General features: G+C 40.1%; 1 non-coding gene across 1 annotated transcript; it reads right to left on the bottom strand.

Annotated features, from left to right (window-relative positions):
* Positions 1-6,178: 6,178 nt before the first annotated feature.
* LOC111723358 lies at positions 6,179-6,285 on the bottom strand. Its single transcript, XR_002771922.1, has one exon. It is a non-coding gene; the product is annotated as a U6 spliceosomal RNA (small nuclear RNA).
* Positions 6,286-12,875: the final 6,590 nt, after the last annotated feature.

The raw sequence follows: 12,875 nt of genomic DNA, 5'->3' as shown, positions 1-12,875 counted from the left end.
CCTCCAACTCCTGGGCTCAAGCGAGTCTCCTGCCTCCACCTCCCAAGTAGCTGGGACCACAGGCACCCGCCACAAGGCCCGGCTATTTTTTGGTTGCAGCCATTATTGTTGTTTGGCAGGTCTGGGCTGGATTCAAACCCACCACCTTAGGTGTATGTGGCTGGCGCCTTAGCTGCTTGAGCCACAGGTGCCGAGCCAGTAAAATCCATTCTTAACTTGCAGTATATACAAAAACAGGTGGCAAGCTGGATTTGGCACATGAGGGATTTGATGTATAGTCCTCGGACCCTTGTGATGGTCCAACATCAACATTATAAGAGTTAACTTTATCAATGTGTTTAAAGCTTCAGAGTAAATTGTGCCAGTGGTTCCATTTTTAACTTTATCATAGTATTTCAGAGAATGGGTAGGGATTGACAGCCTACCTGCAAAGTTATTCTTTAGAATAAAAATAAAATATAGTATTTAAAACCTAAAACTGAGAAGATATTTGTTCTAAATCTGAAAAACTACTAGTATTGCTATATGTATCTCAATAAATTACTTTTAATAATGAACATTTGTGGAGAGCAGGCAGTGAGGTGGCAGGGCCCCCACAGCCTGGGGCACATTCAGGGAATGAACCCCCAACTGCTTCTCCTCCTTTTCCAAAACAACCATATTCCTTTCTTCATGCTCCCCCTGCCAGAAGTCACACAGCTCTTTCTTTGTCTAGTTAATTTTTAAGAACAATGTAGAGATCCTTGTGATCTTTCCCTTTTCACATCTTATCATATGTTAACAAAGTTGAGTAGAAACCATTAACAGGATGATTTGTCTTTATTAAAGTCATTTTCTAATCATAGTGTAAGACCAAAGTTATGTCTTTTGTCTATGCAACTTCCCCATATTGTCTATGCTACTTCCCTGTAGACAACCCTGTCCAGATACTATAAAATAAAACTGATTTTGTGCTTTGGTGCTGGCTGCAGCCATTAGCTCAGTCAGACCTCCCGATCCCATCTTTCATCTCAGTGTTTTCTCTTGTACTGTATTTTCCTCAATCTCTGCCACTTCCACTCTGGTTTGCTCCCTTTCCTGTGCTGGCTCTCGAAAAACATTCACATCCTTATTTTTTTTTTGGAGACAGAGTCTTACTATGTCACCCGTGGTAAAGTGCCATGGCGTCCCAGCCCACAGCAAACTCAAACTCCTGGGCCCAAGCTATTCTATTGCCTCAGCCTCCTAAGTAGCTGGGGCTACAGGTGCCCACTACAATGCCCAGCTATTTTTGTTGTTGTTGTTGTTATTGTTGTAGTTGTTATTGTTGTTTTAGCTGACTGGGGCTGGGTTTGAACTCGTCAACTTTTGGTGTGTGTGGCTGGCATCGTAACTGCTGTCATGGGTGCTGAGCCCAAATCTTTATGTTTTTAAAAAAACAGTTGACTGGGCGGTGCCTGTGGCTCAAAGGAGTAGGGTGCTGGCCCCATATGCCAGAGGTGGTGGGTTCAAACCCAGCCCTGGCCAAAAAAAAAAAAAAAAATAGTTGACTAAGAGCAGTCTTATTCTGGAATTTAAAAATACACAGGAATATGAAAAGTTGTATACAATGCTGATGTATTACTTTTAAAATTGTTTCTAAGCATATTTCTTTTCCAGTGAAAAGGCACCAACATGAAGATTCAAGACCTTGGAATTTCAAGGAATTTTTTAAAACCATAAATCATCTTCTTTTAAAGATAACAAATTATTGGAAGACAAACCATTATGAATTCATTGTAGTGGGTATTTTTCCCATTAATGGCTGAACTCCAATTGTCAGCCTGTTTCAGAGAGTGGTGCCAGATGCTAGCAAGTTTCAGTCCTTGGAGATGAGACTTGACATAACACAGTGCTGGCTCCTTGACCTTTCAGTCCTCATCGTATTTTACTCTACAGAATCCCATGAATGTACAGAAATCTCCACTTTCACAAGTTTGGATCTCTCTGAATTTTAGTAATGATATCAGGATTTTTTTCCAGAGTGTTCAAAATCTTTATGTTTTAGGAGGGGAAATATATATTTTCTTTGTATGCTGCAATTACCTCTAAGTATAGCAAATTTATTTCATATTATAAGTACTTTTTATTCTCTGGTAGATTTCCACAAAGCTTCCCATTCTTCATGTTTTTAGTTTTTGACACTGGGTTGCAACACACATATGTACCACAAAAGAAAGGGTAGATGAAGAGACAGACGAGACCAGAAGATAGACAGATAATTATGATACTAAACTACTTGGCTTCCTTTTCTAAAAAAAATAGTTTTTAACCTCTTCCTGAGAGATTTCAATCTCTTCAAAGTATAGTATAAGATAATAAGACACAAATTAGTATCCTCTTTATAATACTGGAGCAAGAGATTACCTGTACTTTCAAATTGAATTTCAAATTGAATTTAGCCTGAGCAATGTATTCACTAGCTATATTGAAAAAAAATTTTTTTAATTGCCCCCAGCAAGGTGGTTGTGAAGATTCAAATTGATATGCACAATGCTTCTGTTTAGTGCTCTGCACATGGGAGGTTGAATGGATGAATGAATGAATGCCAGCAGGCACCTGAGAGTCCCATCCAGAGACTATGGAGCTGGTGATTTTGCAGGGCAGAGTGGGGCCAGCAGGTGACGAGGAAGAGGAGAAGGAAGAGGAAGAGCTGAGCAGCTCCTGTGAGGAGGAGGGAGAGGAGGACCGGGATGTGGATGAGGAGGGAGAAGGGGATGAGGACACCCCAACCTCGGCTCCAGGATCCAGCCTGGCTGCCCGAAACCCTTATGCCCTGCTGGGTGAGGACGAGTGCTGAGTTCCCACCTGGTGCCATCTTCCCACCCCAATATCTTTGCTTTTGGACTGACCTGGGGGGTATCTCCCCTCTGCTGCCCCAATTGTGAATAAAGATTGTCTGCTTTGTAGCCCCTTCCCTAGGGGGGAAAAAAAAGAAAAAAAATTTTTTTTAAATATACTGGGAAGACTGGATATCTATATGCTAAAGAATTGTACTCTTTTTTGTTGTTGTTGTGTTTTTTTTTTCTTTTTTTTTGAGACAGAGTCTCACTTTGTTGCCCTTGGTAGAATGCAGTGGCATCATAGCTTACAGCAACTTCAAACTCCTGGGTTCAAGCAACCATCTTGCCTCAGTTTTACTGTTTTCTAGTAGAGATGGGGTTTTACTCTTGTTCAGTCTGGGAAGTTGGACTCTTAATTAAAACCATATATAAAAACTAACTCAAAATAGGGTGGTGCCCGTGGCTCAAAGGAGTAGGGTGCCGGCCCCATAAGCTGGAGATGGTGGGTTCAAACCCAGCCCTGGCTAAAAATTGCAAAAAAAAAAAAATTAACTCAAAATAGGCTGAAGATCTAAACATAAGAACTAAAACTATAAAACCATTAGAAGAAAATAAAGGACCAAAATTTCTCAATGTTTGATTTGACGACGATTTCTTGTATATGACACCAAAAGCACTGGCAACAGCAACAACAAAAACAGACAAATTGGACTTCAGACAATTAAAAACTTTTGTATACCAAAAGACACTACCAACAATGTAAAAAAAGGCAGCCCAAACAATGGAAGAAAATATTGGCAAATTACATATCTGATACAGAATTAATACCCAGAATGTGTAGAGAACTCCTGAACTCAACAACAATAAAACACACAACCCAGTTCAAAAAATTGGCAAAAGCCTTAAATAGGATTTTCTCTGAAGAAGATATAGAAATGGCAACAAACACATGAAAAGATACTCAACAACACTAATTATACAGGAAGCATGAATCAAACCACATTGGGTATGAGGTCATCTCATAGCCATTAGGATAAGGATCATCAAAAAAAAAAAAAATCCAAAATGATAAACGCTGACAAAGATGTGGAGAAACTAGAACCGTAAGCACTGTTGGCAGGAATGTAAAATGATACAGCTGCTGTGGAAAACGGTATGGTAGTTCATTAAAAAAGTTAAAAATAGGGCTTGGCACCTATAGCACAGTGGTTATGGCGTCAGCCACATACACCAAGGGTGGTGGGTTCGAATCCAGCCCAGGCCAGCTAAACAACTGCAACAACAACCACAAAAATAACCAGGTGTTGTGGCGGGCGCCTGTAGTCCCAGCTATTTGGGAGGCTGTGGCAAGAGAATCACTTAAGCCCAAGAGTTTGAGGTTGCTGTGAGCTGTGACACTACAGTACTCTACCAAGGGTGACATAGAAAGACTCTGTCTTAAAAAATAAACATATTAAAAATAGAACTGCCATATGATGTAGAAATTCCACTTCTGGGTACATACCTGAAAGAATCAAAAGGGTCTTGAAGAAATATCTGTATACCCATGTTTATTTAATTAATTAATTTTTTTTTTTTTGAGACAGAGCCTCAAGCTGTCATCCTGGGTAGAGTGCTGTGGCATCACAGCTCACAGCAACCTCCAACTCCTGGGCTCAAGCGATTCTCCTGCCTCCGCCTCCCAAGTAGCTGGGACTACAGGCGCCCACTACAGCACCTGGCTATTTTGTGGTTGCAGCCATCATTGTCGTTTGGCAGGCCCAGACTGGATTCGAACCCGCCAGCTCAGGTGTATGTGGCTGGCACCTTAGTGGCTTGAGCCACAGGTGCTGAGCCAACAGTATTATTTATAATAGCTAAAACCCATTTGTCCATTGATGGATGAATGGATAAGCAAAATGTCGTATAGTCTTCCTTTAATATCTATGATTGATTGGTTCCAGGATCCCCCACAGATCCCAAAACCCATGGATGCTCTCAAGTTCATTAAATAAAATGGTATAGTATTTTTGTATAACCTACCCCCATGTGCCTTAAATAATTTCTTGGCTCGGTGCCTGTGGCTCAGTGGCTAGGGCGCCAGCCACATACACCAGAGCAGACAGGTTCAAATCCAGCCCAACCCTGCCAAACAACAATGACAACTACAACCAAAAAATAGTCAGGCGTTATAGAGGGCGCCTGTAGTCCCAGCTACCTGGGAGGCTGAGGCAAGAGAATTGCTTAAGCCCAAGAGATGGAGGTTGCTATTAGCTGTGACCCACGGCACTCTACCCAGGGTGACATAGTAAGACTGTCTAAAATAAATAAATAAATAAATAATTTCTTGATCACGTGCAATACCTAATATAAATGCTATGTACATTGTAGTGTTGAGGGAAAATTGACAAGAAAATAAAAGTCTATACATATTCAGTCCAGATGCAACTATCCATTTTTCCCTCCAAATATTTTCAACCTATGGTTGGTTGAATTCACAGGTTCAACAGATATGGATATAGAGGCTTTGTATGCAAGCTGTATATGTACACAATGCCAATGAGTATAATGGAATATTGTGTAGCCTTTAAAAAGAAGGAAATTCTGACAACTGCTTACAGATGAACCTTGAGGACATGAGTTAGTCACAAAAGGACAAATGTGTATGATTTCACTTATCTGAGTTACCTAGTGTAGTCAAACACATAAAGATGGAAAGTAGAATGGTGGTTACTGGGGACTGGGGAGATGGGGAACAGGGAGTTACTGTTTAGGCAAAGAGTTTATTTTATTATTATTATTATTTTGGTATTTATGGGGAAAATATTTAATATAAAAGTCTAAGATTTGCATCATGATAAAAATTATTTTTCTATTTTAAATTGTCTCGCCATCTCATCCCCTGGGCTCTTCTACCACTTTCCCCTACATTGACATGTCACATTGACAAACTCCCCATCCCCCTGGTAGTACGAAAAGTTTACTCCTATACAAGGTAGAGTGGTTATTATTATTTATTCATTTTTTAAGACTAGTCTAGGAAGGAAAGAGTGGAAGGAGTTCAATTTCTAACTGACTATGAATAATATTTGAAATAACTCACTGCATTCAGAGCAGACTATTTTTGAAAATTTTACCAACATCTAGGTAGTATCTATAATCTTCTTTCCCCTCATCCCAAAATATGTGGTCAGCTCTCCATCCTTTTGGTTAGAGGTGTACTGTTTTATTTTTGGCTTTTACCTGATTTTTGGACATGTGTGTTGGAAGGAAAGCATATTATGTATATGTGTTTGTTGTTTCCCTATATTGCTAAAGTATATTCTCCAGTAATTCTTTCCAAGAGGGTATACAAGAAATAGACTTTCTAAATTCTTCCATATCAATAAATACTTTTGAAAAATATGGAATGCTTCATGAATTTGAATGTCATCCTCATACAGGGGCCATGCTAATCTTCTCTGTATTATTCCAATTTTAGTGTGTGTGCTGCTGAATTGGGCAATGAAGTTTCTTTTCTTTTCTTTCTTTCTTTTTTTTTGTGTGTATGTAGACAGAATTTCACTCTGTCATCCTGGGTAAAGTGCACGAGCATCACCATAGCTCATAGAACCCTCTTGGGTTCAAGTGATCCTCTTGCCTCAGCCTCCCAAGTAGCTAGGGGCTAGCAGTGCCCACCACAATGGCTGGGTAATTTTTTTTATCTTTAGTAGAGATAGCTCTTGCTCAAGACAATCAAGAACTCCTGAGCTCAAAGGATCCTCCTGTCTTGGCCACCGAGCATGCTAGGATTATAGGTGGGCACAACCAGGCCTAACCCAAGAAATTTTTTTTTTGAGACAGAGTCTCACTCTATTGCCCTGGGTAGAGACACTGGCATCACAGCTTACAGCAACCTCAAACTGTTGGGCTCAAGAGATCCTCTTGCCTCAGCCTCACAAGTAGCTGAGACTACAGGTGCCCACTACAACACCCAGCTACTTTTTAGATTCAGGGTCTTGCTCTTGCTCAGGCTGGTCTTGAATTCCTAAGCTCAAGCAATCCACCTGCCTCGGCCTCCCAGAGTGCTAGGATTACAGACATGAGCTGCACCCCGTCCTAATTTTTCTATTTTCAGGAGAGACAGGGTCTTGCTCTTGTACAGACTGGTCTCAAACTCCTGAGCTCAAGTGATCCTCCCACTTTACTCTCCAGCATCATTGGCTAGTTTCAGTTTGGTTTTCCTGGTTGTTAGTTTTTTTGAGACAGAATCTCAGTACAGTGGAGTACAGTGGCATCATCACAGCTCACTGCAACTCCAACTCCTACAGAATAGCTGGAACTACAGCTGTGCACCACCATTGTGAGCCAGTTTTTTCTAGTTTTGATAGATGAGAGTATTGCTATGATCCACTCATTTGAATCATTGACCTGGTTATTATTACTTCTTGCCAAGGGACCAAGTTTGGTAGTGCTAGAAACATCATTCTTCTCAAGTCAGCAATAGAACAGAGTAACTGTTCTCAGAAGCTTACTAGAAGCTTACTATCCTTTCATTATCTCTTTAGGAAAAATAAACACAGCACAGAAACATCCTGTGTGCAGCATAATCCTTCACATAGGAATAAACTAAAAGAAAATAAAGCTTCTGTAAAAGATACTATTTTATGTCATCTCTCTCTAAACATTTATTGAATAGGTCTCTCAGCTTATAGCTGCCTCCTCCTATAATTTATTTCCTACACTCTCCCTAAAGTGATTTTAATAAAACAGGTCTATTTTTCTCTTGCCTCTGTTTAATACCTTTCATTAGCACTTAATACCCCTCTTTTTGAAAATAGCATACCAAAAGCTTCATGAGGTTGTCCCCGCCTATTTCTAGCTCAGCTTCCACCTGTCTTTCTCTCACTATTTGTATTGGAATAGCACTAAAATAAAAATGTTTGTGTTTCAGTCCTCTTAGAATGCCTAACAGAGAGAGTGTCTTTTCTGGTGTATTATTAATTTTTCAAAACCCAGATTGGCTTTCAATTTCCCTGGAAAACTTCCCTGACCCAGAGTTTATCACTCCCTCTTCCGTGTACTTATTTCATTTCACTTGTTCATTCATTGTTCAACAAATTCAACAACAGTCGACCAAATATTTCTGGATCATTTAATACCTGTCAAGTACTGTGTAAGAGAATCTCATCATCATCATTGGCTAACACATAGAGCTCACCATGTGTCAGGCACTCTTCTAAACAATACACGTCTAGGAAGTAATTGATCTACACAACAACTCTATTAAGTAGATACCTTTACTATTATTATTGTATCAATGAGGCAAATGAATCCCAGAGAGGTTAAGTAGCTTGCCCGTGGTCACCTATGCAGTCCAGCTTAGACTGCATGCACGAGACAGACCTCATCCCTCTCCTAATAGACATAACAAGTGTGATGAGAAAGAATTCCATTAGCAAGGAATTATTTTAAAATGTGGCAACAGCAGAAGTACAGGGCACTATGGAACTATGTACCAGGGGCTCAACCTATTCAGTTGGTGAGGTATCCCTGAAAAAGAGCTGCTCAATACTGGGTCATGAAGGATGAGTATGAAAACTTCCTGCCTCAAATCCTACACAGACAGACTTTGAGCATTTAAAGGTGGAGCTCCCTTTTTAGTCATCTGCATATTGGAGGGACTTAATATATGGCTGAGCACAGTGAACCTGAGAAGACATTTATTGAATGCACAAATACATTAAAATATTTGGTGTCTTCTATCAGCACTACCAGAAGCTTTAACTATTACTTGGTATGTGTAACACTTTTTATTTTTCTTTCCTACATTACTAATTGAGAGATCGAACTTTGGTACATTTGGGGACTTTTGTGTATTTCAAAATTCCTTGCTGTTCCATTGTGAAGTTTCAGAACTAACTCATTGTTCTTTGATTTTTAAAGAATTCATTTTTTTAAGCCAACAACTTTCCTTAATGCTTTTATTAGTTCTAATACATATGTTGTCTAGGGTGGCCTCCAACTTCTGGACTCAAGTGATTATCATGCTTCAGCCTTCCCAGTAGCTGAGATTACAGGTGTGTACCACCATGCCTGTTTTTTTTGTTATTTCCCCCCACTCCAGGGGTAAGACAGGATTTTATTAGACAGAAAGAAATATAGAAGGAGTAAAAAGCACCAGAGCTCCTGGCAAAGGGGAAGACCCAAGTCAGAAGTCTCCCACATGGGTCCTTTATCTAGGGGTATATATGACTATATATATATACATATATTATACATATATATACTCTATATATACATATACATATAGTATACATATATACGACAATATATATGTACTATACATATATACATATATATACAGTATACATATATATATACTGTCATATATGCCCCTAGACACTGTAATATATTACCCCTGTAATATATTACCCCTGTAATATATTATAATATATACCCCTATATATATATTATATACTATAATATATACTGGCCCATTACATTGGCCAGGACTTGGGAGGTGGAAAAACATCTTTTCAAAGTTAATAAGTGTGGGGGCCTAGTGTGGTGGCTCACACCTATAATTACAGCACTCTGGGAGGCCGAGGCAGGCCAATTGCCTGAGCTCACCAGTTCCAGGCCAGCCCTGAGCTAGAGCAAGACCCCATCTGTAAAAATAGCCAGGTGTTGTGGCAGGCACCTGTACTCCCAGCTACTTGGGAGGCTGAGGCAAGAGAATTGCTTAAACCCAAGAGTTTGAATTGTTGTGAGCTATGACTTCAAGGCATCTTGGGAGGGGGGGAAGAAAGTGAAACTCTGTCTCAAAACAAAAACAAAAACAAAGTCAATGAGTGTATTAACAAATAAATGAGTGCAGTCTCTCTGCTAGGGCAAGGTTATTAGGTCTTTGAGATTTTTGTCTCAGGAAAGGGATTAGGGTGTGTGTTCCCTGCTCAAGGTGGAACCACCCAAAAATGTTTCAGGCTGCTTTATTCAAGACCTTGCTAGAGTCCAGAGTGTGTGGCCTGGAAAGAGCAGCCTGTTTGCCTAGAGATTGGGGTCTGATTTCTGAGCTCACCTGGGTCTAGAGAATGAGGGGTCTCTGTTCAGCCCGGAGCAGGGGAATCCTGTATCAATCCTCCTTCTCCGAATAGAAGCTCTAACTGCCATTAGGGAAAAAGGGACACTGACCACTCCAAACTGCTTCCTGTTGAAGATGGATGATGATGAAAGAGGGCAGTTAGAGGTTCCACAGAGCAGGGCGATCCAGGGTTCCTGGTAAATGGAAATCTGGTTGATCTCTCTAGCCTGGGGCAAAATGTCACGGTATTTTCTTCATGAAATTGCCCAGGCCTCAGAAACTGGGGTCCCTTGTCCAGCCTTGAATGGAGGAACCCTGTATCAATAGAAGGGGCCAGTTAGGCTTTCTCTAGAGGGAGGGAGATCCAGGGGTCCACAACAGAATCAAGTCTTGGGCTAGAACCCTTTTTACGTTTGTGGCCTGATGACTCTATCTCTGGAAGACACGAATCTGATTAGCACATCTCCTGACAGCCAAAGATTGCCTTTTGAATTTAAAAGTCCAGTAAGGTCATGAGAAGTATCAATAATTAGGTCTCTTCCCAAAGTTAGCTTAATTGTCTCCAGGGTTAAGAGAGCTACAGCTGCTACAACTTGCAGACAGTGTGGCCATCCCGTGGCCATGGTGTCAACTTGTTTACTAAGAGAAGCTATAGGTTGTGATCGGGTGGTTTGTACCCTCACATTAACCCGAAATGAAAAAAAAAAGTTAGAAAACAAAAAGTCCCTCAAGAGTTGTCTCAACTTCTAGATCTTTAGCTCTTCAAGAAGTTCTTCAATACAGTCTTTCTGCCTCTTTACTTTTCTAAAACTGCTCTTGCCAGAAGCTCTAATGATTGTCTCTGGTCAATTCTGTGTTCTCAATACTTGAGTTCTATGCAGTGTTTAGTTGATCCTCCCCTCTAACAGTAAAACTTTCTTCTCTTGATTTCTATGACATTACCTTCTTATCTCAACTTTGAAATACTGGAAATTATTGTAGCCCAGTTCTCTTTCTATTGTCTTTGTTTAGGTAATTTTATTGGGAGGCTGAGGCAGAAGGATTGCTAACACCTAGGAATTTGAGACCAAACTGGGTAATATAGCAAGACCCCATCTCAAAAAAAAAGATAATAACATGTAGTTCCAGACTAAGTTTCATCTACAAATTCTGTAAATTAAAAACCATCAAATTTATATCGTTAGCCTAAACTACATGCTAGATCAATATTCTCATCTGTTTACCTGGCATTATCAGCTGTGTATCTAACAGGCATCTTGGACTTGATTACTGTCAATGTCCTCTAGACAAAGACTCTCAGAAGCACAACTACAGCTGAACAAGTTGGGTTTATTACTTGTTTTAGTAAATGAGAATACACACCATGAAGAACCATAGAACATCTTAGTAAGAAGGTATTAGAAAAGATCTGTTGTAGAATTTTGAGCTCATGTTAGATGATTTATAGATGGGTTCAAGGAAGAGGGACTTTGGTCTGGATTAGAAGCTGTAAAGAAGCAGAGATAATTCTGTAATTGAGCATTTTAATAAAAACTATCTAGAAGGAAGAGTAGACTAAGGCTAAAGTTATAATTCGTAAATAAGCAGCAAGCACTCATAATTATCAGAATAGGAGAATGCTGGTTATTTTTGTGGCTTAGACAATGCTTAGATTTTTTTCTGTGTTCAGACACAATTACAGAGTGATCTTCTTTTTGTCTTGATCAGTCCTGGTCACAGAACGTCCTTGTCTGATGTTGATGTTCTCTAAAATTGTTCTCTAAAAGAAGAACTCCAAGGCCTAGTGGTGATTGCCAGGCCAGCTTGCAGCAACACCAAGAGGACCTGGTAATACCAGACCGTCACCTAGATGTCTGCTTTTCTTTTCTCAGTATCCATACTGGATTTATTCTCCCCCTCACCTCACTCAACCAAAAGTCAATACCTTACAGCCTTCTCTTCTATGTGGCACCAGCATTCATTCCCATGTGTTCTCATCCTAAAACCTGAGATTGAACATTGATGTTGCCATTTTTGTCATCTTCCACAGCCAGGCAATCCCTTGCCTCTCTATAATCCCTTCTTTTCATAACAGAAATAAACCAGAACATTTTACTTTCTTGCTTGAAAACTTCCAAATAGATTCCCATTGTACTTAGAATAAAAGCCAAACTTGTGGGGAAAGGGGAAAGGGAGGGGAGGGGAGGAAGGAGGATGGGTGGAGGGAGGGTAATTGGTGGGACCACACCTACCGTGCATCTTACAAGGGTACATGTGAAACTTAATAAATGCAGAATATAAATGTCTTAACACAATAACTAAGAAAATGCCATGAAGGCTATGTTAACTAGTTTGATGAAAATATTTCAAATTGTATATAAAACCAGCACATCGTACCCCATGACTGCATTAATGTACACAGCGATGATTTAATAAAAAAAAAAAAAAGAAAAGAAGAAAAAAGGGCCTTGCTTTCAAAGCTGTACACTGGCTTTGGCCTAACTTCCCACCCTTATCTCAGACATACTCCCTCTCACTCACTATACTTCACCAGCACTGCCTCCCACAATACCCTCCCATCCCAAGATCTCCCTGTCTCTGCTCTTGTTCTGTTCTGTGCCAGGACTATATAGTCTCTCTGCGTGTCAGCTCCTTTTCATCCAAGTCTCTTCTCTGAGGGGGTTTCCCTGATCGTCTGTCTCATCAAGATGCCACCTTCCTTAGCTGGCTATTGTGGCAGCACCTACAGTCCCAGCTACTTGGGAGGCTGAGGCAACAGAACTGCTTAAGCCCAACAGTTTGAGATTGCTGTGAGCTGTGACGCTACAACACTCTACAGTAGAGGGAGACACAGTGAGACAGTGTCTCAAAAAAAAAAAAGCCACCTTCCTGGTCACTATCACACATCCTTTCATTTTATTTCCTTCAGAGTACTAATCCAAATCTGAAAGTATATTTTTCATTTATTCATACATTTATTGTCACCACCTCAAAATAAGCTTAATAAAGGAACGGTGTTTGTCCCGCTGTTTTTAAGTCCAGTTCCTAGAAAT

The sequence above is a fragment of the Otolemur garnettii genome, unplaced genomic scaffold (genome assembly GCF_000181295.1).
Source record: "Otolemur garnettii isolate 467f Iridium unplaced genomic scaffold, OtoGar3 scaffold00010, whole genome shotgun sequence".
Classification (NCBI taxonomy): domain Eukaryota; kingdom Metazoa; phylum Chordata; class Mammalia; order Primates; family Galagidae; genus Otolemur; species Otolemur garnettii.
The sequence above is the reverse complement of the archived record's forward strand: the minus strand, read 5'-3'. Positions and strand labels throughout refer to the sequence as shown.